Source organism: Bombina bombina, chromosome 8 (genome assembly GCF_027579735.1).
Source record: "Bombina bombina isolate aBomBom1 chromosome 8, aBomBom1.pri, whole genome shotgun sequence".
In the NCBI taxonomy this organism is placed as follows: domain Eukaryota; kingdom Metazoa; phylum Chordata; class Amphibia; order Anura; family Bombinatoridae; genus Bombina; species Bombina bombina.
In genome coordinates, this window is record NC_069506.1 from 238,595,099 (window position 1) to 238,622,210 (window position 27,112).

At 40.2% G+C, this 27,112-nt stretch overlaps 1 long non-coding RNA gene across 1 annotated transcript in view; it reads right to left on the bottom strand.

Moving 5' to 3' along the window:
- The window catches only part of LOC128639072 (uncharacterized), a 211,332-nt gene that overhangs the window by 96,409 nt on the left and 87,811 nt on the right, over positions 1-27,112 (bottom strand). Inside the window, exon 3 of the long non-coding RNA XR_008399138.1 lies at positions 164-405. This is a non-coding gene — a long non-coding RNA (uncharacterized LOC128639072). The remainder of the gene's footprint in view (positions 1-163; positions 406-27,112) is intronic.

Here is a 27,112-nt window from a genome sequence, read left to right on the forward strand (position 1 = left end):
AAAGTTTAAACTTAAAAACTAACATTAATGAAAAAAAACTAAAAAAAAAACCCCTACATTACAAAAAACCTTACATTACAAAAAATTAAAAAAAACTAATCTTAAAAAACCCCCCCCCCCCCCCAAAAAAAATCCTAACACTAAGCCCAAAATTAGTACTCACGATTGATGAAAAGCGGCGCACCATCTTCATCCCTGCGGCAATCCATCTTCATCCATTGCCGGACCATCTTCTTCAATCTTTATTCTGGCGGCTGTCCATCTTGTATCTTCATCCCGGTGGTGGCGGGAAGTCTTCGGCGATGTCATTGGCGATGTCGGTACTCCTCTTTAAGGCATCAACACGGAGCTCCTCTTCATGCTGCCTCCAGCCACACACTGAAGATTGAATGCAAGGTACCTCTTCTATATAAAAGATGGAACGAAGATTAGGGCTTTTTTTTAATGCTAGGTTTTTTTTGTAATAGTTTTTTTATTTTAAAAGTAATGCAATTTTTTTTTAGTTTAAGCTTAGGTTTTAATTTTTTTTTTACAGGTAAGTTTTATTTTTTTAAGGTAGTTTACTTTTAATTTAATTGGAGTTAAGTTAGGGGGTGTTAGGTTACGGAGTTTAGATATCAGTTTAATACTTTGCTATGTGGAGGGTTGGCGGGTTAGAGGTTATTAGTTTTATTCACTTGTTGCAATGCTGTGGGATGGCGGTTTAGGGGTTATTATTTTTATTTAGCATTTTTTAATGAATAATATTGATTCCAGTTGCACTTTAATGAGCATCTCTCATTATATATGTACTGAGCTACTTGTTAATGTTGCCATACATTTAACAAGTTATGGCAACATTAACAACATTAGCATACAATTTGACATTTGCTCTTAACTTCCATCTAAGTGTTGATTTTTTATTCATCTTTGGATGTTTTTATTTACTTATATCTATATTGGATGCAAATATTAATACATTTTTTATGTGATTAAAAATAAAATAAATAAAAATCAAGCGTATCTTACAGGACTTGAATCTGGGTACCTAGGTGATTTGAGTTAGTAAACTTCTCCACTAAGCTATATCTGATCTTATATTCTCTTTTATAATAACTGCACATAGACTTATCATTCATTTGGACAATCTTTGTATGCAGAGCTTTACAGGTATGTATCAATATGATTATTATTTGCAATGTACTGACATATTCCACTTGGTTATAGAAGGTATAAAAATATCATATATAGACAGGAGGAGCACATACTTTTTTTTGTGCAAATAATTTGAGGTGATGATGCAAATTAAATGATAGGTGTGGAAGACTAAGCGCTGGCGGAGGGCCCTTGTAGCTCTTGGGGAAAAGGTTTACTAGCAAACCTTGGAGATAGGAATATCTATGCTATAATTGCGTTTGTAAAGCGTCCATCGCCATCGACAGTTGCGCACACATCCTCAAAGGAATGTTGGCAGTGCGAGGCTTTGCAGCATCCAGGTGGATTTCAAAAATGGATTTTTATCACCACCCTGCCACCAAGGATCGCCAAAAGAGCTGAATGCCCTTTTAAGGGCAGTGAAAAAGATCTGAATTCCCTTTTAAGGGCAATGCCCATACAAATGCCCATTTAGGGGCAATGTGTAGTTTAGATTTATTAGTGTTAGTTTTTTTTATTTTGGGGGGTTTGGTGGCTGGGGGTTTTTTACTGTTAGGGGGACTTTGTATTTTTAATGTAAAAGAGCTGATTTCTTTAGGGCAATACCCTACAAAAGCCCTTTTAAGGGCTATTGGTAGTTTAGTATTAGATTAAGGGGTGTTTTTATTTTGGGGGGATTTTTTTTATTTTTATAGAGGTATTAGTTTAGGTTTAATTTTATCATTTTGGATAGCTTTGTTTATTTTTTTCTGTATTTTTCCTTTTTTTTGTAGCTTGAGGGGTTTAATTTTAACACACAGATTGCCCTCTGGGCAGGCTTATCAACTAGTATAATATAATATGCAAAGAGCGCCTAAAGCATAAGGCTAGGGTAGCAAGATAAATCTATATTTATTGGACAGTGGTCTGTGTGATAAACAGATAAAATTAAAAAATATAATTAAAAACATGGATCCATGTCATAATAATAAAATACAATAATAAACTATGTAAATTAAAAACAATCTTTGCAAGTAACAATTGAAAATTATAAAATTGTTTTGATGGCTTCCTAAGGTAGAAAATGCCACAATCTTTAGCTAATAAGGTGCAAATTATGCAATGAGTCCCAAAATTAATCCTTTAAGATCCTATAAAAGTCCAATATTTAAGGATTTCCAAAATTGAACATCTGTGGAAGTGGTCTGTCCGAATATGTCCTCATATGTGGTGGGCAGCTCCTCTCGTGAAGATGGATAAAGAAACTGGAATCTGTGAAAAAAATCACAAAGAGAGAGGGCGCCTCCTAGTGCAACTCTGTTGGAATATTGATAGTAACAGACCAGGTAGATGGTATAATACTCACAAAATGAGCAGCACCCATGTGCTAATTGGTACAGGCTGGGGAATTGCAGTGACCCAGCTACCCTGATCCTGCAACAGGATGGTGGATCCAGGTAATCCAGTAAATAACAAAAGCTCAGGCTTCCAAACCGTGAATAAAAGGTAATTTATTTAAAAGTGAGGATGTACTCAATACACCCCAACCAAAGTAATAACAAATGTTTTAAAAACAGTTGCAACGCGTTTCTCAGCCAGACTGGCTGTTTCATCAGGCATCTGTCTTAACAATGGAAGCTCTGGCTTTTTATAAAACATAAAACATGATAACCCCACCCCCATTCCTCCTTTTGCCCCATGTTCATACAATTGTGCTAATTAGCAATTCACTATTGGCAACAAGTAAACAAAACAGATAGCAAATGGATACAATATAACAAGCCCTAATCGTGTGCAAGGGTGAGCTTTATCCACATAAACATGAAATAACATCTTATTGCAAAGTGCTAGAAACCTCTCTCTGGAGAACAATCAATGCCACTTGACCCTGTGTTGTAATAACATAAGAAAAAGTACCTTATCTGTGTTATTATTTGGTATAATTTTGTTTTTTTGTTTTTTTGAAAGAATATCATACTATCAATTTGAATGAAGGTATAGCCCATCCATATTCTATACGATTTTTACCTGTGCTCACTTTGTTGAAGGGAGTATCGTTTTGTGGAAATGAACTGATATAAACCCACAGTTAAATATTCACTTAGTTTCGTCATGGCCTTTAAATAAAATGTCATACAATATCGCTAAAATACTAGTTGAGACCGCTAAAATGGAAGATGATTGCGCAATGTAAAATACTAGAAAAGCGTGGTGTCTTACTTCTGTCTGAAATAATAACAGCAACCCTGCTCCGTTGAGCCATACGCTTACAGGGGACATGATAGGGTATGAATGTAAAGGTAGAGAACTGCTCATGAATGATATATGAAGCGTGATTTGATATGTCTTGTGATGTGTATGTTATGTGATGCGTGAATATATCATTCATGAGCAGTTCTCTACCTATGTTGTTTCATGGAATTATTATCATGTAGTTTATTTATGCTTCATCTTGACATTTCAATTTTGATATTCACTTTATATTTTTGTATTTGTTCTCTATATATCACCATATGATCATTTAATGTCTCTATGTTGTCTATGTATATATCACTATTATATATATATATATATATATATATATAACACCCTTTCCTGACCTTCCCTGAGGTGGGTGATAGTGTAATGCTGTCTACCTGTTTCGTGTATGAGAACTAAGCCTCCGCAGAGTAGGAGGGGGGTTGAAATCAGGTATATAAGGGATGCCTGTATGACGCAGTGCCTCCACCTATAGGGGACACCCTAGAATAATAGGGTGTGGGGTCCTATAAGATTTTAGTACAAAAAGAAAACAAGTAATAACCACACAAGAAATCTTCGAATAAAATGTTGCTTTGATTATTATAAAGTGTTTAACCAATAACATACAGTGCAACAAATACAAATAATAATATTAATCACAATATCTTTTTTTTAACTCAGAAGTCCTTCATGAGCTCATGAAATAATAAACATAACTGTTGCTGTAAAATACTTTGAGGTGGTGCTGTACAATGTAATTTCATATACTTAATATAATTTAGTTGAGGTAATTATCCCTTGCTGCTTGTGAACGAAGCTAGAGAGCGCTGCTTGTGATCAATGCAGTGCTCAAGAAAACTTCTCAGAAATACTGAATAACATAAGTCTCTACCTTATTACTGAATTTCAGCAATCCGCTTGCCTTATACTGCAAAGTCAGTCACTCTTTTACTACAAACAGCTGCAGAAATCTCACAGTTATGCCCTTATGTAATGTAGCTTTATAAATCCAGTCAGTGTATTTGTGCAAACTGTTCAGGCAGAATAATTTATAGGATATTCTCTGAGTTATCTCTTTAATATACATCACACTCAGTTACTTCCTTATGTAATGCAGCTGTGCAATCCATTTAGTGTATTTATGCAAACTGTTTAGGCAGAATAACTTCTAGAATATTCTCTGGGTTATCTCTTTAATATACAACAACTCTGCTGCACATCAGATATGACTAGTATATCTTTACTCTTGCATTTAGTTAGCATGAAGTTATGGAGATCTTAAAACAGCAGATAATGTCTGACACTCACAGTACAAATAAAAGGTTCCAACTTCTGTCTTCAGCAGCCACATGTAGCAATGTCTGAACTGTCTCTGGAATCCATGCATTAGTCTGAATAACTTCTTTCAGCTTGGAAACAGCAACTTTCTTCCCCCATTTCAAAGTTCCACACCATTTGCAAAGCTCCACACTTCTCTTAACACCTAAGAAATCTCCTCAGCACTAACAACTCCTCCCCCTTCCCAGATGGCATTTCTCTTCCTCAATACAACTATTACAGCAGCCATCTTGGGTAAGGGCAAGGTCCTTACATATATATATATATATATATATATAACAGCAAATAATTTCAAGCACTCTCTGGACTTCTGACAACAAGTGCAAAATTTTTATTATAGTAACGTTTCGGGACCAAAGCTGTCCCTTCTTCTGACAGCTTTGGTCCCGAAACGTTACTATAATAAAAATTTTGCACTTGTTGTCTTAACAATGGAAACTCTGGCTTTTTATAAAACATAAAACATGGTAACCCCCACCCCTCCCTTTACCCATGCTCTTTATATGGAGTACTGGGACTCCATTCCTCCATAACAGTTCGCAGCAAGCTAGGGCTGTCTTTTTATGACGTCAGGTTCGGAGAAGGATTCTAGCGGCGTGCTACGGAGACAAGCCGAGCAGAGCTGGAGCACTACACACAAAGGTAGAGATTGTAGCGGTTCCTGCAAAGCAATATACAAACCGGACTGAGTGGATCAAGGAGACTGGTAATATAAGTCACCATTAGTGGCTGTGTTTCAAGGGTACACTGCAACGCTAAGTGTTTTGCATTGTTGTGAGTTAACCCTGCTGACTGGGACCTGGCTTTCCCTTCATCTGCAGCCTTTCGTTTACATGCCTGATCCACATGCTTGGTTCTAATGCTTGCTTTACTTTAACACCGCACATGACTAACAGCTTTTGAATGCTACAATACAAGTGTTGGCACATAGTAACTGTCTCGCTCTGCATGTTGCTATAGTAACGGCTTGTTACTTTATGACGCCTGCTCATTATCACTGCACTGTTTGCTATTTCTCTGTCCTAAGCAAAAACTTGCTGTGAAAAGTAGTGTGAAAAAATATATTTGCTGTGAAAAAATACCAAATGTGGAGTGTTATACAGAGTTAGATCCCTCTGTAGGATTGTTTTGTGAGTCTCCTAGCTGCCCTGGATAGTGAATCGGGGTTTTCCAAATGTAACCGTTAAAAAATATAAAAAATAGTTCAATACAGCAATATCACCTTAATAGGGTATTGGACATAGGCTTACCAGTAACTGTCAACGTGTTTCGGCCCCCAGAAGTAGGCCTTTATCAAGACTAAAAACTGGTTGTTTCTGGTAGCCTTATATAGGGAGAGAAGTGTATCCTTAATTGCTGTAAGTGTGTTGTTTGGGCGACAGATGTGTTGAGTTCCGCCCCCTTCCTATGTGTCATCACTACGGTGGCAAATCATTTAGCCAGAAATATCATCTTTCACAGGAATTGATGTTACATAGTCATGTCACTTTTGTTTCTTTATTTTCACATTCTTATTGGATAAAGCAATTTCACATGTTGTTGTTTCTAAACATTGCTGTATGCTTGCCGGCACGCTGTCAGTGTTATCACATGTGTATTACATAAATTGATGTCTATGGCCGTTTTACTCGGCACCATCATTTTTGGTTTCGTTTTAGCGCTAGCGTTATTTTCAGGTGTGTGTTGCACATATGTCTGTGATGCAAGTTAGTCATAAAAAAATACTGAAACTTGTGATAAGAGCAGGAAGTGATGTCACCAGATTGGGGGCGGGGCTGAGGTCCGGTTGTCTGTGTCGCAGTTAGTTAGTGAGATCAATGCTACCAGATGTATGTTTCCATGCTCTACAATAAAATAGAGTTGTACCATCCTTACTGTGTCCTGCATGTGTCCTGCATCTCACGATATGGTGTCAGAAGTTCTTGGCTGCGCTTCTGTTCCTGATCGATGACAATGTCAAAGTTTACCCCACCCGAGCCTTTTGACTTCTCTCAGCCTGCAGTTTGGCCCACATGGCGTCAGCGGTTTCAGCGCTTCAGCATTGCTTCCAGGCTGGACAAGGAGAGTGGTGAAGTACAAGTTAATTCTCTTTTATACTCCATGGGGAAATATGTGGAGCCAGTGTTCAATGCTTTTACTTTCCAAGAAGGGGAAGAATTTGACTTTGAAATAGTTATGAATAAACTCAGTGCCCACTTTGTGCCCAAAAGAAATGTGATTCATGAGAGGGCTTGTTTTCACAAACGTGCTCAGCGTGTGGGAGAATCTGTGGAGTAATTTGTGCGCAGCCTGTATGAACTAGCTGAATTCTGTGAGTTTGGTGTTGCTAAAGAAGAGAAAATCAGAGACAGAATAGTCATTGGAATTGCAGATGCTGAAGTCTCACTGAAGCTGCAGTTTAACATTAGATGGGGCTATTAGGATGGCCCGCCAGAGTGAACTGGTGAAAAAGCAAAGTTCTTATCTGAGGTCTGAGAGTATTGTGGATGAAGTGCAGCAGTTCAGGAGAGCTGCAATTGAAAGGCACAGTGTGAGCAGTAGACCTAGGACAACAGATAAGCCCAGAAGTGGATGGGCGCAGCATGCCAGATGCACACGGTGCAACGGTGCCCATGATCAGAGTGTCATATGCCCTGCTAAAGACAAAAGATGTAGAAAATGTAACAGGATGGGCCATTTTGAAGTGGTGTGTAAGACTGAATATATTAAGGAGATGCAGGTGGATAGCGACCAGGAGGGTCAAGAAGTGTCCTTTGTGGGGCTGTTGTTGAACGGCCGGGTTCAGAAGATGATTGGAGGGTTACCCTTACTGTAATGGGAGCCAAAGTTGCCTTTAAGATTAACACAGGAGCAGACATCACTGTAATGTCTCTTGCAGCGTTCATAAAACTGCCTCGACAGTCCCAGCTGGCAAAAGTTACAACAAAAGTCCATAGTCCTGGAGGCATTGATTGTGCGGGGAAATTTCTTGCCAGCTGCTAGTACAAGCAAAAGAAATTCACCATGTGGGTGTATGTGATTAGAGGTCAGTGTGTTAACAACTTATTGAGCAGAAAAGCAGCCTGTGGTTTGGGCCTAGTGGCCAGAGTGAATGAGATCTCAGAAGATAAATTTGGCAAATTGGGCCTACTGAATTGCAACTCAGTCCGTATATCACTTAAAGGTGACGCAGTCCCATACAGCATTACCACTCCCCGTAGAATTCCGTTCCCGCTCATGCCTAGTGGAGAAGGAGCTTCTGCATATGAGGAATATGGGGGTTATTGAAGAGGTTGTTGAAGCAACTGACTGGTGTGCCCCCATTGTGCCTGTTGCGAAGAAGAACGGGAAGGTATGCATCTGCATAGACTTGAAAATGCTGAATGAGGCGGTGAAGAGAGAGAGATATGTGTTGCCAACACTTGAAGACATAGCTCCAAAATTTGCGGGGGTGAAGTTCTTCTCTACATTGGATGCTTCTAGAGGCTTCTGGCAGATACCTCTAGATCCAAATTGCCACTAACTAACCTTCATTACACGAGTAGGTCGGTTTTGTTTTTGCAGACTCCCCTTCGGGATATCCTCTGCTCCTGAAATCTTCCAAAGAGAAATGAGTTCTCTCCTAAGAGACCATGTGGGCACGGCAGTCGTCATGGACGACATCTTAGTGTATGGGTCTACGTTGGAGGAACATGATCAGCGATTGAGCTGTGTGCTGCAGACTATCAGAAGCTAAACAAAATGAAATGCCATTTTGGGAAAGCTGAGTGATTTTACTTTGGGCATATCATCAATGAGGATGGCATCAAGCCAGACCCCGAGAAAATTTGTGCTATTGAACAGATGAAAAATCCTTCTGATGTACATGAGCTAAGACAAATATTGGGCCTTGTAAATTATGTGGGCAGGTTCCTTCCAGATTTATCCACAATACTACACCCTATCACAGAGTTGCTAAAGAAAGATGTTGCCTGGGTCTGGGGACCTTCACAGGAAGAATATTTTATGCAGGTCAAGTCCCTGCTGGGGTCTTCCCCAGTGTTGGGGTTCTATGACCCTTCCAAAAAGACTGTGGTTAGTGCTGATGAGAGCAGTTATGGGTTAGGAGCCGCCCTCCTGCAGCTGAATGAAAACAAACTACAACCATTCCCTACTGTTCCCGTACACTGACGGCTGCTGAGTCAAAATACGCTCAAATTAAGAAAGAGTGCCTGGCTGCAGTTTGGGCTTGTGAGCACTTTCAGCGTTACCTAGTGGGTTTAGAGAAATTTAGTCTGGAGACTGATCATAAACCGCTAGTCCCTCTAATCAATTCCTATGATATTTACAAAACACCCCTAAGATGCCAGAGACTTCTAATGAGGCTGCTCAGATTCAATGTTCAGGCAGTGCATGTGCCGGGGAAACAACTGGTTGTGGCAGATACACTATCCAGACTCCCGCTGGCTGCTGCTGAAGTGTCTTCGACGGAATCAAATGTAAAAGTGTATGTAGATTCAGTTCTGGCCTCCAAATCTATTTATTCAGGGAAGCTAGAACAAATAAAGAAAGAGACATATTTAGATACAGACCTTCAAGAAGTTATAAAGTACATAAAAGAAGGTTGGCCCGAGAGTCGGGCAGCCTGGATGTCTTTAAGTTCTTACCAGTCAGAAAGGTCACAGCTCATGGAGCTGGATAGGTTGGTGCTGTTCCAGGACCGCATTGTTATTCCTGTTAGCATGCGGCAGGAGATGTTAAGCAGGATTCATGATGGCCACTTAGGCATTACAAAGTGCAGAGAAAGGGCAGCTACGGCTGTATGGTGGTCTGGAATCAGTTCCGACATTGCAAGCCATGTGTCAAAATGTGCCCTTTGCCGGGAACGCTGGCCTACTCAGAGAAGGGAGCCCTTGACTTCTACTCCACTGCCTGCAGGCCAGTGGCAGAAAATAGCTGCTGATTTGTGCGAACTGCATGGGAAAAAGTTCTTAGTCGTGATTTGGAAATTGCACCTTTGAATTAAATTACAAGTCAAGCCATTATCACTCATCTCAAGAGCTTGTTCGCCCGATGGGGCATGCCGATGGAGCTGGTGAGTGATAACGGAATGCAGTTAACTTCCCCAGAGTTCAGTTCTTTCAGCAGGGAATATGATTTTATACATTCCACGTCAAGTCCACATTACCCACAGGCCAACGGAATGGCTGAAAGGGCAGTTCAAACAACAAAATTCATTTTAAAAAGCAATCTGAACCATACCTGGCCCTCTTGTCCTATAGGGCGACTCCCATTCAAGCCACGGGGTTTAGCCTATCACAGCTGATACTAGGACGCCAGATTCGCACCACCTTACCCTCTGTGGGTGTATTCCAGCCTATTAGCTCTATTCCTCGGGACAAAGTCCTTAGGAGGGATGAAGAGGCAAAAAGGGGCTATCGATTCTTCTACGACAGGAGACATTCTGTGAGGCCCTTGCAGGAGCTGAATGCAGGGCAAAGTGTCAGAATTAAACTAGATGATGAGAAGAAATGGATGATGCCTGCTACGGTAATTGGACGCTCTCCAGAACCAAGGTCTTATGTAGTCCTTACTGATGGAGGGACAGTTACACGCCGTAACATCTTCAGCCTGTACCTGAGAGTTTGGAACTGGATGCCTCAGTCACCACCGCTGGTGGGATCCCCTGTTTTAAAAGGGGTGCCTTCCCCTCAGCAAGATCACAGCAGGGATATGTCTTTGCTTCCAGCGGACTCTCAATCACCTTCTTCTGTATCAGAGGACAGTTCATGTAGAGTTACATCAAGCAGAAGAGTGGTGAAATTTCCGGCCCGATATCGGGATTAACTTTAGTTAGAACAGTGACTGGAAGTATGGGCAGAATAATCCCATGGTCACTGTGGACTAGGGTAGTCTACCCAGATGTTAGGGTCAGGATGTAATTCATGTCGTTTATATTTTCTGTAACTTGTTATTTGTTATATACTATGCAAAACTGTTGTTGTATACCTTGTTATTTGTTATATTCAAATGGAAAAAAAAATGTAAGCTTTGTCCTTTGAAAAGGGGGAAGATGTGATGAGAGCAGGAAGTAACGTCACCAGATTGGGGGCGGGGCTGAGGTCCGGTTGTCTGTGTCGCAGTTAGTTAGTGAGATCAATGCTACCAGATGTATGTTTCCATGCTCTACAATAAAATAGAGTTGTACCATCCTTACTGTTTTCTGCATGTGTCCTGCATCTCATGACAAAACTGTTGCTAAAAAGCTGGTAAAAAACTGCTAAGAAGTTGCATATCACAAATCCTAAATTAGGAATATATAAATAGAACAGAACATTATCTCATAGAATACAGTATAAATGCAGATTCGGAAAGATTAGTACAATTATATCATACAAATATGTAATAAAAGCCGCAAATTTGGTCACTTGATAAATTATAATAGAGCAAGAAATAATACAATTTTCAATTGTCCCTTGCATAGGTTGCTTTTAACTTACATATTTTATTGTTGTATTTTATTATGATGACATGGATCCATGTTTTTAATTATATTTTTTAATTGTATCTGTTTATCACACAGACCGCTGTCCAATAAATATAGATTTATCTTGCTACCCTAGCCTTATGCTTTGCATATTATATAATAGATGCAAATTAAATGACCTGTGTCAGAAACAGAGCAAATTGTTCAGGTAGGAGAATATTGGAGATGTGAGGAGTGTGGTAAGGTTCAGCATTTGTTTTGCATTACACTTACTGATTTAAAGGGACTGTCTACACCAGAATTGTTATTGTTTTAAAAGATATATAATCCCTTAAAGGGACACTCAATCAAAATTAAACTTGCATTATTCAGATAGAGCATGCTATTTTAAACAACTTTCCAATTTACTTCCATTAACAAAATGTGCACAGTCTTTTTATATTTAAACTTTTTGAGTCACCAGCTCCTATTGAGCATGTGCAAGAATAAGTGTGTATGCATTTGTGAATGGCTGATGGCTGTCACATGGTACGTGTATGCATTTGTGATTGGCTGATGGCTGTCACATGGTACAGGGGGAGTGGAAAAAGAGAACTTTTAAAATTTTCAGAAAAAAAATCTACTACTCATTTGAAGTTCAGACTAAGTGCTTTTGTATTGTCTTGTTATCTTGCATTTGTTGATTATACAAATCTACTGTGTTGATTGGTCCTTTAATTACCCATTCCCTTGTTTTGCATAACCAACACAGCTATATTAATACACTTTTTACCTCTGTGATTACCTTGTATCTAAGCCTTTGCAAACTGCCCCCTTTCAGTTCTCTTGACAGACTTGCATTTTAGTCAATCAGTGCTGACTCCTAGGTAACTCCACGTGCATGAGCACAGTGTTATCTATATGACTGACATGAACTAACACCCTCTAGTGTTGAAAAACTTTCAAAATGCATTCAAATAAGAGGCGGTCTTCAAGGTTTAAGAAATTATCATATGAACCTCCTAGGTTTAGCTTTCAACTAAGAATTCCAAGAGAACAAAGCAAAATTAGTGAATCAAGAAAATTGGAAAGTCATTTAAAATGACATGCCCTATCTAAATCATGAAAGTTTATTTTGGACTAGACTGTGCCTTTTAAAGATATAAGTCCCTATTTATTAAAGGTCTTGAGGACCTGATCCAACAGTGCGGATCAGGTCTGCAAGACCTCGCTGAATGCGGAGAGCAATACGCTCTCCGTATTCAGCATTGCACCAGCAGCTCACAAGAGCTGCTGGTGCAACGCTGCCCCCTGCTGACTCGCGGCCACCAGCAGGGAGCTGTCAATCAACCCGATCTTACTCGATCGGGTTGATTTCCGGCGATTACTGTCCGCCTGCTCAAAGCAGGCGGACAGGGTTATGGAGCAGCGGTCTTTAGTACTGTTCTGTAAGTGAGGGCAGAAAGATTAGTAAAAGGGATGAGTGACCAGGATCAAGATAAACATTGAATACAATTTACAAGAAGAATTCAAAAGATGCCTTGCTAGTAAAATTAGAAACACTAACGGCTAGATTTAGAGTTCTGCGGCCAAAGGGGTGCGTTAGCTATGCATGCTTTTTTTCCCCCGCACCTTTTAAATACCGCTGGTATTTAGAGTTCACTGAAGGGCTGCGTTAGGCTCCAAAAAGGGAGCGTACATGCATATTTACCGCCACTGCAACGCTCAATACCAGCGGTGCTTACGGACTCAGCCAGCTTCAAAAACGTGCTTGTGCACGATTCCACCATAGGAAACAATGGGACCATTTGAGCTGAAAAAAAACCTAACACCTGCAAAAAAGCAGCGTTCAGCTCCTAACGCAGCCCCATTGTTTCCTATGGGGAAACACTTCCTATGTCTGCACCTAACACCCTAACATATACCCCAAGTCTAAACACCCCTAACCTTACACTTATTAACCCCTAATCTGCTGCCCCCACTATCACTGACCCCTGCATATTATTATTAACCCCTAATCTGCCGCTCCGTACACCGCCGCAACCTACGTTATCCCTATGAACCCCTAATCTGCTGCCCCTAACCCCCGCTGACCCCTATATTATATTTATTACCCCCTAATCTGCCCCCCCCCCCAACATCGCCGCTACCTACCTACAATTATTAACCCCTAATCTGCCGACCGGACCTCACCGCTACTCTAATAAATGTATTAACCCCTAAAGCTAAGACTAACCCTAACACTAACACCCCACTAAGTTAAATATAATTTTTATCTAACGAAATAAAATAAATCTTATTAAATAAATTAATCCTATTTAAAGCTAAATACTTACCTGTAAAATAAACCCTAATATAGCTACAATATAAATAATAATTATATTGTAGCTATTTTAGGATTAATATTTATTTTACAGGCAACTTTGTATTTATTTTAACTAGGTACAATAGCTATTAAATAGTTAATAAGTATTTAATAGCTACCTAGTTAAAATAATTACAACAGTACCTGTAAAATAAATCCTAACCTAAGTTACAATTAAACCTAACACTACACTATCAATAAATTAATTAATTAAATAAACTACCTACAATTATCTACAATTAAACCTAATACTACACTATCAATAAATAAATTAAATACAAATACCTACAAATAAATACAAATAAATACACTAACTAAAGTACAAAAAATAAAAAAAGAACTAAGTTACAAAAAATAAAAAAGAACTAAGTTACAAAAAATAAAAAAATAATTTACAAACATTATAAAAATATTACAACAATTTTAAGCTAATTACACCTACTCTAAGCCCCCTAATAAAATAACAAAGCCCCCCAAAATAAAAAAATGCCCTACCCTATTCTAAAATAAAAATTGAAAGGCTCTTTTACCTTACCAGCCCTTAAAAGGGCTTTTTGCGGGGCATGCCCCAAAGAATTCTGCTCTTTTGCCTGTAAAAAAAAACATACAATACCCCCCCAACATTACAACCCACATACCCCTAATCTAACCCAAACCCCCCTTAAATAAACCTAACACTAAGCCCCTGAAGATCTTCCTACCTTATCTTCACCATGCCGGGTATCACCGATCCGTCCAGAAGAGGGTCCGAAGTCTTCCTCCTATCCGGGCGATGTCTTCATCCAAGCGGGGGCTGAAGAGGTCCATCATAGATCTGAAGTCTTCATCCAAGCGGGGGCTGAAGAGATCCATCATCCGGCTGAAGTCTTCATCCAAGCGGGGCTGAAGAGGTCCATCATCCGGCTGAAGTCTTCTATCAAGCGGCATCTTCAGTCTTCTTTCTTCCGGCTCCATCTTCATCCCGCCAATGTGGAACACCCATCCTGGCCGACGACTTCTCGACGAATGACGGTTTCTTTAAGGGATGTCATCCAAGATGGCGTCCCTCGAATTCCGATTGGCTGATAGGATTTTATCAGCCAATTGGAATTAAGGTAGGAAAATTCTGATTGGCTGATGGAATCAGCCAATCAGATTCAAGTTCAATCCGATTGGCTGATCCAATCAGCCAATCAGATTGAGCTTGCATTCTATTGGCTGTTCCGATCAGCCAATAGAATGCGAGCTCAATCTGATTGGCTGATCCAATCAGCCAATTGGATTGAACTTGAAACTGATTGGCTGATTCAATCAGCCAATCAGAATTTTCCTACCTTAATTCCGATTGGCTGATAGAATCCATTCAGCCAATTGGAATTTGAGGGAAGCCATCTTGGATGACGTCCCTTAAAGTTCGTCGGGAAGTCTTCGGCCAGGATGGATGTTCCGCGTTGGCAGGATGAAGATGGAGCCGGAAGAAAGAAGACTGAAGATGCCGCTTGATAGAAGACTTCAGCCGGATGATGGCCCTCTTCAGCCCCCGCTTGGATGAAGGCTTCAGCCCGATGATGGACCTCTTCAGCCCCCTGCTTGGATGAAGACATCGCCCGGATAGGAGGAAGACTTCGGACCCTCTTCTGGACGGATCGGTGATACCGGGCGTGGTAAAGATGAGGTAGGAAGATCTTCAGGGGCTTAGTGTTAGGTTTATTTAAGGGGGGTTTGGGTTAGATTAGGGGTATGTGGGTGGTGGGTTGTAATGTTGGGGGGTATTGTATGTTTGTTTTTACAGGCAAAAGAGCAGAATTTTTTGGGGCATGCCCTGCAAAAAGCCCTTTTAAGGGCTGGTAAGGTAAAAGAGCTTTTCAATTTTTATTTTAGAATAGGGTAGGGAATTTTTTTTATTTTGGGGGGCTTTGTTATTTTACTAGGGGGCTTAGAGTAGGTGAAATTAGCTTAAAATTGTTTTAATATTTTTATAATGTTTGTAAATTATTTTTTTATTTTTTGTAACTTAGTTCTTTTTTTATTTTTTGTACTTTAGTTAGTGTATTTATTTGTATTTATTTGTAGGTATTTGTATTTAATTTATTTATTGATAGTGTAGTGTTAGGTTTAATTGTAACTTAGGTTAGGATTTATTTTACAGGTAATTTTGTAATTATTTTAACTAGGTAGCTATTAAATAGTTATTAACTATTTAATAGCTATTGTACCTGGTTGAAATCAATACAAAGTTGCCTGTAAAATAAATATTAATCCTAAAATAGCTACAATATAATTATTATTTATATTGTAGCTATATTAGGGTTTATTTTACAGGTAAGTATTTAGCTTTAAATAGGAATAATTTATTTAATAAGATTTATTTTATTTCGTTAGATTAAAATTATATTTAACTTAGGGGGGTGTTAGGGTTAGGGTAAGACTTAGCTTTAGGGGTTAATACATTTATTAGAGTAGCGGTGAGGTCCGGTCGGCAGATTAGGGGTTAATAATTGTAGGTAAGGTAGCGGCGACGTTGGGGGGGGGCAGATTAGGGGTTAATAAATATTATGTAGGGGTCGGCGGTGTTAGGGGCAGCAAATTATTGGTACATAGGGATAATGTAGGTTGCGGCGGTGTGCGGTCGGCAGATTAGGGGTTACATTTTTTTATTAGAGTAGCGGCGATGTGGGGGGCCTCAGTTTAGGGGTACATAGGTAGTTTATGGGTGTTAGTGTACTTTAGAGCACAGTAGTTAAGAGCTTTATAATCCGGCGTTAGCCCAGAAAGCTCTTATATATATATATATATATATATATATATATATATTGTAACAGGAAACACTTTTAACCACGGTCTTCTAGGGCACAAATGCAGCACAGGACAATCCACTGGAGTTTAAAAGGCTTTATTTTTCACAGCAATAACAAACAGGCAGTTCATTTTCAAAAGAGGGAAATCCTTCCTCTGCAGCAAAGTTAAGTACTTTTAAATGTGTCCCAGCACTTCACAGCATTCCACAAGTGCTTTGTAAAAATAATGTCCTTTTTAAGAGCTTTATAATCTGGCGTTAGCCCAGAAAGCTCTTAACTCCTGGCTTTTTTCTGCGGCTGGAGTCTTGTCGTTAGATTTCTAACGCTCACTTCAGCCAAGACTCTAAATACTGACGTTAGAAAGATCCCATTGAAAAGATAGGCTACACAATTGGCGTAGGGGGATCTGCGGTATGGAAAAGGCGCGGCTGGAAAGTGAGCGTTAGACCCTTTCCTGACTGACTCTAGATACCAGCGGGCGGTAAAAACCAGCGTTAGGACCCCCTAACGCTGGTTTGGACGGCTAACGCAGAACTCTAAATCTAGGCGTAAGGGAATATGTAAACATTTAGAATTTTAGTAAACAATTTAAATATATTGGATTACCCTAAAGAAAGACATTTAGGCCTAGATTACGAGTGGAAATTGCACTTATTATTGGAATAATACAAGCACATGCAGTTGTGCAGAGGTATTATAAGTAAAGCACAATTAGAAAGCGACCTCGTGTTCGTATTGCAGGGAAGCTTTGCGTTCACAAGAGTGTACTTCCATAGGCTCCAATGGGAGACTCATTCTCATGATGTGAGATACAGCAGAGAACCTAACGCAGCAGAGGGGGTATGTAGCGCAGCGATGGGCAGCAGTTTGTAAATATACACTATATGTATATGCTTATATACATATATATTTTTCTGTTAATATGTGTGTATATATATATATATATATATATACACACACACACACATATATATATATATATATATATATATATATATATATATATTGTAACAGGAAACACTTTTAACCACGGTCTTCTAGGGCACAAATGCAGCACAGGACAATCCACTGTAGTTTAAAAGGCTTTATTTTTCACAGCAATAACAAACAGGCAGTTCATTTTCAAAAGAGGGAAATCCTTCCTCTGCAGCAAAGTTAAGTACTTTTAAATGTGTCCCAGCACTTCACAGCATTCCACAAGTGCTTTGTAAAAATAATGTCCTTTTACAGTTCACAGGAACAAAAGTCTTTTACACAGTGTAACAAACACACACACCAGCTTCTGTAGCTGTGTAACTCTCTCTCAAGGCTTAAGTGAGGCTGCTATTTAAACCCTCACAACTTCTAATTATAGCTACACCTGTGATTAGCTGCTGGACAGCTTCACAGCTGTCTGGGATAATGGCCCACCCTCTCTCCAATTATCCCAAACCCCAGGGACCCAGAACACAGTTTATCAACTGCATAATCAAATACACACTCTTTCTCCCTGGGGTTTTAACTGAAAGGAGAAATAGCATGTACAATGCTTGGTCTTAAATATCTTCCATTTATAACCAGGCCTTGCTTTCTGTCACAATATATATATATATACTTTCCAGTGCGTTTTTTTTATTTTCTTACAACCCACATCTGCACACTTTAACCCCTAAAAACTGCTTTGTGCAGTTCTTATTAAAAAAAAAATAAAGATGCTTTTTTTCCTTTTAAAAACGAACACTAAACTTTATTTTGGGAGCAATAGGGGAACATTTTTAAAATTAACCAGAGGTCTGACTTCTGGTGAATATTCAGAGCGTTAGCTAATTGCTACATCGAGCTTGCGGTAGCATTAGCCAGCCACTTGTAATGATTGGTTATTTATTGATAAATTGGCTCTCCACTTGTAATCTAGTCATTTTCAGTTGGATAAGGCGAGGCCAGGATAAGAAAAAAAATAGGTTCAGGTATCATCAACATAGAGGTGTCAGTGGAATAAAAATAAGCCAGTTTGTCTTTCAAGGCATGGTGTAGATAATATGGTATGTTTATAGTATTAACTCTGGGGGAGGAGACTTTATAACAATTGAAAGAAAGGGATTGAGAACATTGCTCGCTCGCAAGAGTTAGCGTGTTACTTGTAATTTAGCCTTTATTATCTATGACTTTGACAGGACAGACAAGGATGAAGATACTCTCAGCTTGTGTAAATCTTCAGTTAGTTCTCAGTGACGTGCGGTGATGTCAGAGGCGGGTGAGGCACTGGCATGATACGCCCAAGAAACACACGTATATATATATATATATATATATATATACATATCACTAAATTACTGGAACCAACAAGTATTTAGCACCTGAAAAGAGTTAGTTATTTCAACCTCTAGCACATAACACAAGTACTGGACAGAGACTACAGGCAGACACACACACACACACAAACAAACAAACAGACATACCCACCCAAACAGACCCATCCTCACAGACAGACTGACCCACACAAACACACACACACAGACAGACCCACACACACACTGAGCCTCACAGACCCCCCACACAGATAGACCCACACACACACTGAGCCTCACAGACCCACACAGACAGACCCACACAGTCAGCTCTGTTTAAACACAGCATCAAATCAGCCAATGACCCATTCATTTCTTAGCACCTACAACCTCATTCAATACATTGATTTGGGGATTGCTAAAATAATATTTATATACAGGGAGTGCAGAATTATTAGGCAAATGAGTATTTTGACCACATCATCCTCTTTATGCATGTTGTCTTACTCCAAGCTGTATAGGCTCGAAAGCCTACTACCAATTAAGCATATTAGGTGATGTGCATCTCTGTAATGAGAAGGGGTGTGGCCTAATGACATCAACACCCTATATCAGGTGTGCATAATTATTAGGCAACTTCCTTTCCTTTGGCAAAATGGGTCAAAAGAAGGACTTGACAGGCTCAGAAAAGTCAAAAATAGTGAGATATCTTGCAGAGGGATGCAGCACTCTTAAAATTGCAAAGCTTCTGAAGCGTGATCATCGAACAATCAAGCGTTTCATTAAAAATAGTCAACAGGGTCGCAAGAAGCGTGTGGAAAAAGCAAGGCGCAAAATAACTGCCCATGAACTGCGTGCAGCTGCCAAGATGCCACTTGCCACCAGTTTGGCCATATTTCAGAGCTGCAACATCACTGGAGTGCCCAAAAGCACAAGGTGTGCAATACTCAGAGACATGGCCAAGGTAAGAAAGGCTGAAAGACGACCACCACTGAACAAGACACACAAGCTGAAACGTCAAGACTGGGCCAAGAAATATCTCAAGACTGATTTTTCTAAGGTTTTATGGACTGATGAAATGAGAGTGAGTCTTGATGGGCCAGATGGATGGGCCCGTGGCTGGATTGGAAAGGGCAGAGAGCTCCAGTCCGACTCAGACGCCAGCAAGGTGGAGGTGGAGTACTGGTTTGGGCTGGTATCATCAAAGATGAGCTTGTGGGGCCTTTTTGGGTTGAGGATGGAGTCAAGCTCAACTCCCAGTCCTACTGCCATTTTCTGGAAGACACCTTCTTCAAGCAGTGGTACAGGAAGAAGTCTGCATCCTTCAAGAAAAACATGATTTTCATGCAGGACAATGCTCCATCACACGTGTCCAAGTACTCCACAGCGTGGCTGGCAAGAAAGGGTATAAAAGAAGAAAATCTAATGACATGGCCTCCTTGTTCACCTGATCTGAACCCCATTGAGAACCTGTGGTCCATCATCAAATGTGAGATTTACAAGGAGGGAAAACAGTACACCTCTCTGAACAGTGTCTGGGAGGCTGTGGTTGCTGCTGCACGCAATTTTGATGGTGAACAGATCAAAACACTGACAGAATCCATGGATGGCAGGCTTTTGAGTGTCCTTGCAAAGAAAGGTGGCTATATTGGTCACTGATTTGTTTTTGTTTTGTTTTTGAATGTCAGAAATGTATATTTGTGAATGTTGAGATGTTATATTGGTTTCACTGGTAAAAATAAATAATTGAAATGGGTATATATTTGTTTTTTGTTAAGTTGCCTAATAATTATGCACAGTAATAGTCACCTGCACACACAGATATCCCCCTAAAATAGCTAAAACTAAAAACAAACTAAAAACTACTTCCAAAAATATTCAGCTTTGATATTAATGAGTTTTTTGGGTTCATTGAGAACATGGTTGTTGTTCAATAATAAAATTAATCCTCAAAAATACAACTTGCCTAATAATTCTGCACTCCCTGTATATGGCTTATTTCAAATATGAGGATAACAGGAAGTGATAACTGCTATTATCATACATAGATCATCATACTGGAAATGTAAAAAAAAGATAAACATATGAATATGGAAAAGCTGAAATCAAATCCTATATCCACCGTTCTTACCACATACTCATTTGGAGTCACTAACGGCTAGATTTGGAGTTTGGCGGTAAAAGGGCTGTTAACGCTCCGCGGGTTTTTTTCTGGCCGCACCATAAATTTAACTCTGGTATCGAGAGTTCAAACAAATGCTGCGTTAGGCTCCAAAAAAGGAGCGTAGAGCATATTTAGCGCAAATGCAACTCTCGATACCAGAGTTGCTTACGGACGCGGCCGGCCTCAAAAACGTGCTCGTGCACGATTCTCCCATAGGAAACAATGGGGCTGTTTGAGCTGAAAAAAAACCTAACACCTGCAAAAAAGCAGCGTTCAGCTCCTAACGCAGCCCCATTGTTTCCTATGGGGAAACACTTCCTACGTCTGCACCTAACACTCTAACATGTACCCCGAGTCTAAACACCCCTAGCCTTACACTTATTAACCCCTAATCTGCCGCCCCCGCTATCGCTGACCCCTGCATTACACTTTTAACCCCTAATCTGCCGCTCCGTAAACCGCCGCCACCTACGTTATCCCTATGTACCCCTAATCTGCTGCCCTAACATCGCCGACCCCTATGTTATATTTATTAACCCCTAATCTGCCCCCCACAACGTCGCCGACACCTACCTACACTTATTAACCCCTAATCTGCCGAGCGGACCTGAGCGCTACTATAATAAAGTTATTAACCCCTAATCCGCCTCACTAACCCTATCATAAATAGTATTAACCCCTAATCTGCCCTCCCTAACATCGCCGACACCTACCTTCAATTATTAACCCCTAATCTGCCGACCGGAGCTCACCGCTATTCTAATAAATGGATTAACCCCTAAAGCTAAGTCTAACCCTAACACTAACACCCCCCTAAGTTAAATATAATTTTTATCTAACGAAATAAATTAACTCTTATTAAATAAATGATTCCTATTTAAAGCTAAATACTTACCTGTAAAATAAATCCTAATATAGCTACAATATAAATTACATTTATATTATAGCTATTTTAGGATTAATATTTATTTTACAGGTAACTTTGTATTTATTTTAACCAGGTACAATAGCTATTAAATAGTTAAGAACTATTTAATAGTTACCTAGTTAAAATAATTACAAATTTACCTGTAAAATAAATCCTAACCTAAGATATAATTAAACCTAACACTACCCTATCAATAAAATAATTAAATAAACTACCTACAATTACCTACAATTAACCTAACACTACACTATCAATAAATTAATTAAACACAATTGCTACAAATAAATACAATTAAATAAACTATCTAAAGTACAAAAAATAAAAAAGAACTAAGTTACAGAAAATAAAAAAATATTTACAAACATAAGAAAAATATTACAACAATTTTAAACTAATTACACCTACTCTAAGCCCCCTAATAAATAACAAAGACCCCCAAAATAAAAAATTCCCTACCCTATTCTAAAATACAAAAATTACAAGCTCTTTTACCTTACCAGCCCTGAACAGGGCCCTTTGCGGGGCATGCCCCAAGAATTTCAGCTCTTTTGCCTGTAAAAAAAAAACATACAATACCCCCCCCCCCAACATTACAACCCACCACCCACATAGCCCTAATCTAACCCAAACCCCCTTAAATAAACCTAACACTAATCCCCTGAAGATCTTCCTACCTTGTCTTCACCATCCAGGTATCACCGATCCGTCCTGGCTCCAAGATCTTCATCCAACCCAAGCGGGGGTTGGCGATCCATAATCCGGTGCTCCAAAGTCTTCCTCCTATCCGGCAAGAAGAGGACATCCGGACCGGCAAACATCTTCTCCAAGCGGCATCTTCTATGTTCTTCCATCCGATGACGACCGGCTCCATCTTGAAGACCTCCAGCGCGGATCCATCCTCTTCTTCCGACGACTAGACGACGAATGACGGTTCCTTTAAGGGACGTCATCCAAGATGGCGTCCCTCGAATTCCGATTGGCTGATAGGATTCTATCAGCCAATCGGAATTAAGGTAGGAATATTCTGATTGGCTGATGGAATCAGCCAATCAGAATCAAGTTCAATCCGATTGGCTGATCCAATCAGCCAATCAGATTGAGCTCGCATTCTATTGGCTGATCGGAACAGCCAATAGAATGCGAGCTCAATCTGATTGGCTGATTGGATCAGCCAATCGGATTGAACTTGATTCTGATTGGCTGATTCCATCAGCCAATCAGAAAATTCCTACCTTAATTCCGATTGGCTGATAGAATCCTATCATCCAATCGGAATTCGAGGGACGCCATCTTGGATGACGTCCCTTAAAGGAACCGTCATTCGTCGTCTAGTCGTCGGAAGAAGAGGATGGATCCGCGCTGGAGGTCTTCAAGATGGAGCCGGTCGTCATCGGATGGAAGAACATAGAAGATGCCGCTTGGAGAAGATGTTTGCCGGTCCGGATGTCCTCTTCTTGCCGGATAGGAGGAAGACTTTGGAGCACCGGATTATGGATCGCCAACCCCCGCTTGGGTTGGATGAAGATCTTGGAGCCAGGACGGATCGGTGATACCTGGATGGTGAAGACAAGGTAGGAAGATCTTCAGGGGATTAGTGTTAGGTTTATTTAAGGGGGTTTGGGTTAGATTAGGGCTATGTGGGTGGTGGGTTGTAATGTTGGGGGGGGGGGTATTGTATGTTTTTTTTTACAGGCAAAAGAGCTGAAATTCTTGGGGCATGCCCCGCAAAGGGCCCTGTTCAGGGCTGGTAAGGTAAAAGAGCTTGTAATTTTTGTATTTTAGAATAGGGTAGGGAATTTTTTATTTTGGGGGTCTTTGTTATTTTATTAGGGGGCTTAGAGTAGGTGTAATTAGTTTAAAATTGTTGTAATATTTTTCTTATGTTTGTAAATATTTTTTTATTTTCTGTAACTTAGTTCTTTTTTATTTTTTTGTACTTTAGATAGTTTATTTAATTGTATTTATTTGTAGCAATTGTGTTTAATTAATTTATTGATAGTGTAGTGTTAGGTTAATTGTAGGTAATTGTAGGTAGTTTATTTAATTATTTTATTGATAGGGTAGTGTTAGGTTTAATTATATCTTAGGTTAGGATTTATTTTACAGGTAAATTTGTAATTATTTTAACTAGGTAACTATTAAATAGTTCTTAACTATTTAATAGCTATTGTACCTGGTTAAAATAAATACAAAGTTACCTGTAAAATAAATATTAATCCTAAAATAGCTATAATATAAATGTAATTTATATTGTAGCTATATTAGGATTTATTTTACAGGTAAGTATTTAGCTTTAAATAGGAATCATTTATTTAATAAGAGTTAATTTATTTCGTTAGATAAAAATTATATTTAACTTAGGGGGGTGTTAGTGTTAGGGTTAGACTTAGCTTTAGGGGTTAATCCATTTATTAGAATAGCGGTGAGCTCCGGTCGGCAGATTAGGGGTTAATAATTGAAGGTAGGTGTCGGCGATGTTAGGGAGGGCAGATTAGGGGTTAATACTATTTATGATAGGGTTAGTGAGGCGGATTAGGGGTTAATAACTTTATTATAGTAGCGCTCAGGTCCGCTCGGCAGATTAGGGGTTAATAAGTGTAGGTAGGTGTCGGCGACGTTGTGGGGGGCAGATTAGGGGTTAATACTATTTATGATAGGGTTAGTGAGGCGGATTAGGGGTTAATAACTTTATTATAGTAGCGCTCAGGTCCGCTCGGCAGATTAGGGGTTAATAAGTGTAGGTAGGTGTCGGCGACGTTGTGGGGGGCAGATTAGGGGTTAATAAATATAACATAGGGGTCGGCGATGTTAGGGGCAGCAGATTAGGGGTACATAGGGATAATGTAGGTGGCGGCGATTTGCGGTCGGAAGATTAGGGGTTAATTATTTTAAGTAGCTTGCGGCGACGTTGTGGGGGGCAAGTTAGGGGTTAATAAATATAATATAGGGGTCGGCGGGGTTAGGGGCAGCAGATTAGGGGTACATAAGTATAACGTAGGTGGCGGTCGGCAGATTAGGGGTTAAAAATTTTAATCGAGTGGCGGCGATGTGGGGGGACCTCGGTTTAGGGGTACATAGGTAGTTTATGGGTGTTAGTGTACTTTAGGGTACAGTAGTTAAGAGCTTTATAAACCGGCGTTAGCCAGAAAGCTCTTAACTCCTGCTTTTTTCAGGCGGCTGGAATCTTGTCGTTAGAGCTCTAACGCTCACTGCAGAAACGACTCTAAATACCAGCGTTAGAAAGATCCCATTGAAAAGATAGGCTACGCAAATGGCGTAGGGGGATCTGCGGTATGGAAAAGTCGCGGCTGTAAAGTGAGCGTTAGACCCTTTAATCACTGACTCCAAATACCAGCGGGCGGCCAAAACCAGCGTTAGGAGCCTCTAACGCTGGTTTTGACGGCTACCGCCGAACTCTAAATCTAGGCCTAAGACTATAGAAATCTGTTTACTTAAACTTATTTGACTCTCCACTCATAAATTACATATAATCAATAAAAATATGGAGCAGTTTATTTTTTATGACAATTTAATAGAAGATACTTGAAAAGCCTTTCTAATTAAAGAGCTACAAGATGTGCAAAAGCTAAGTGGTTAAAGGGATATAGAAATTAATATGAAGGCCATTTAAAATTGTATTTGGAAATATTTCTGCATTATTCATGCATTGGCAAAAATTATTGCTAGAAAAAAAGACAACAGGTTTTGCAATTACTTGTTTTGTGCACAAGGAAGCCTTACAGAGAATATGCTATTAGGCTAATAATAGCATATTCTCTGTAAGGCTTCCTTGTGCACAAAACAAGTAATTGCAAAACCTGTGATCTTTTTTTCTAGCAACCATTTTTGCCAATGCATGAATAATGCAGAAATATTTCCAAATACAATTTTAAATGGCCTTCATATTAATTTCTATATCCCTTTAACCACTAAGCGTTTGCACATCTTGCAGCTCTTTAATTGGAAAGGCTTTTCAAGTATCTTCATTTAAATTGACATAAAAAATAAACTGCTCCACATTTTTATTGATTTAATGTCTTGTCATTTATGAGGGGAGAGTCGCTGAGCCCCCCTGCAATAAATGATGTCCCCAGCCCCCCTGCAATAAATGATGTCCCCAGCCCCCCTGCAATAAAATGATGCCCCAAACCCCCCTGCAATAAAAGTATGTCCCCAGACCCCCTGCAAAAAAGTATGCCTCCAGCCATAAATTATTTCCCAGCCCGCCTACGATAAAATTATGCCCCCAGCCCCGCTGCAATAAAACGATGCCCCCAACACCTCTGTAATAAAATGATGCTCCCAGCAATAAAATGATGCCCTGAGACCCCTGCAATAAATGATGCCACCAGCCCCACTTCAATAAATGATGCCCACAGCAATAAAATGAAGCCCCCAGGCCAGCCCCCCTGCCATAAAATGATGTCCCCAGCCCCCTTGCAATAAAATTATGCCTCCAGCCATAAATGATGTCCCAGCCTCCCTACAATAAAATTATGCCCCCTGCACCCCTGCAATAAATAGAAGCCCCCAGCCCCCTTCAATAAAATTATGCCCTAAGCCCCCCTGCAATAAATGATGCCCCCAGCAATAAAATGAAGTCCCCAGCCCCCTCCCGCAATAAAATGATGTCCCCCAGCTATAAAATGATGCCCAGCAGCTCCAAGCCCCCCTGCAAAAAATTATGCCCCCAGCACCACTGCAAAAAAAGGTGCACCAGCAATAAAATGCGCTCCCCCTCATGCCCCCCCTCTCAATCCCGTGAAGTGTATGGGCTGCAAATTTTACAAACAAGTCTGCATGGCATGCTACTAGCTCTCTGGACTGTGGTCCTTACCTCAGAAAGAATCCTCAATCCAGTCAAGCCGTCAGTGTCACACACTGACTGTGACTGTCACAGAACTTCAGAGAGACGACGACTGCGTCACTCTGGTCCGACTCCACCCACGTGGCACTGGGGCTCCGCTCCTCCGTCCACCACCGTCCTCCTCCTCCTGTCCCTCCGAGATAGTGACCCTGAGTCCCTCATTCCCCTCCAGACAGCACAGCACACTAGCACAGTCATGTCCTCCAGGGCAGGACAGACAGACCTCCTCTAACAGACAGCCACAACTAGCAGGCAGTGGCACTAGGCAGCATGTCGGGCACGCAGACTCTTGCAGAGCAGCTCAGCAGCTCCCTCCACACTCTACTGAGTCTTCCCGCCAGTCTGTCTCAGCGCGACTTCACAACACCTGTCAATCAGCAGCCCAGCAGGCACGCCTCCACGCAGTGCTGCTGAATGCTGATTGGCTCAAGTGAACTTGCTCATCATGGAGGCGGTTTTGAGAACTGCCTCCATTGGAGCTTGTATTAGGGCCCGGCGAGTCACCAGTGGGTGGCGCTGCTATAAGTGAGCTGTCAACACTTATTTAGATCCATGTTGCGCAATTAATGGAGGGCAGCGGACCGGCTCACTGCCTCCTAATTGTGCAACAATAGATGGATGGTGACTT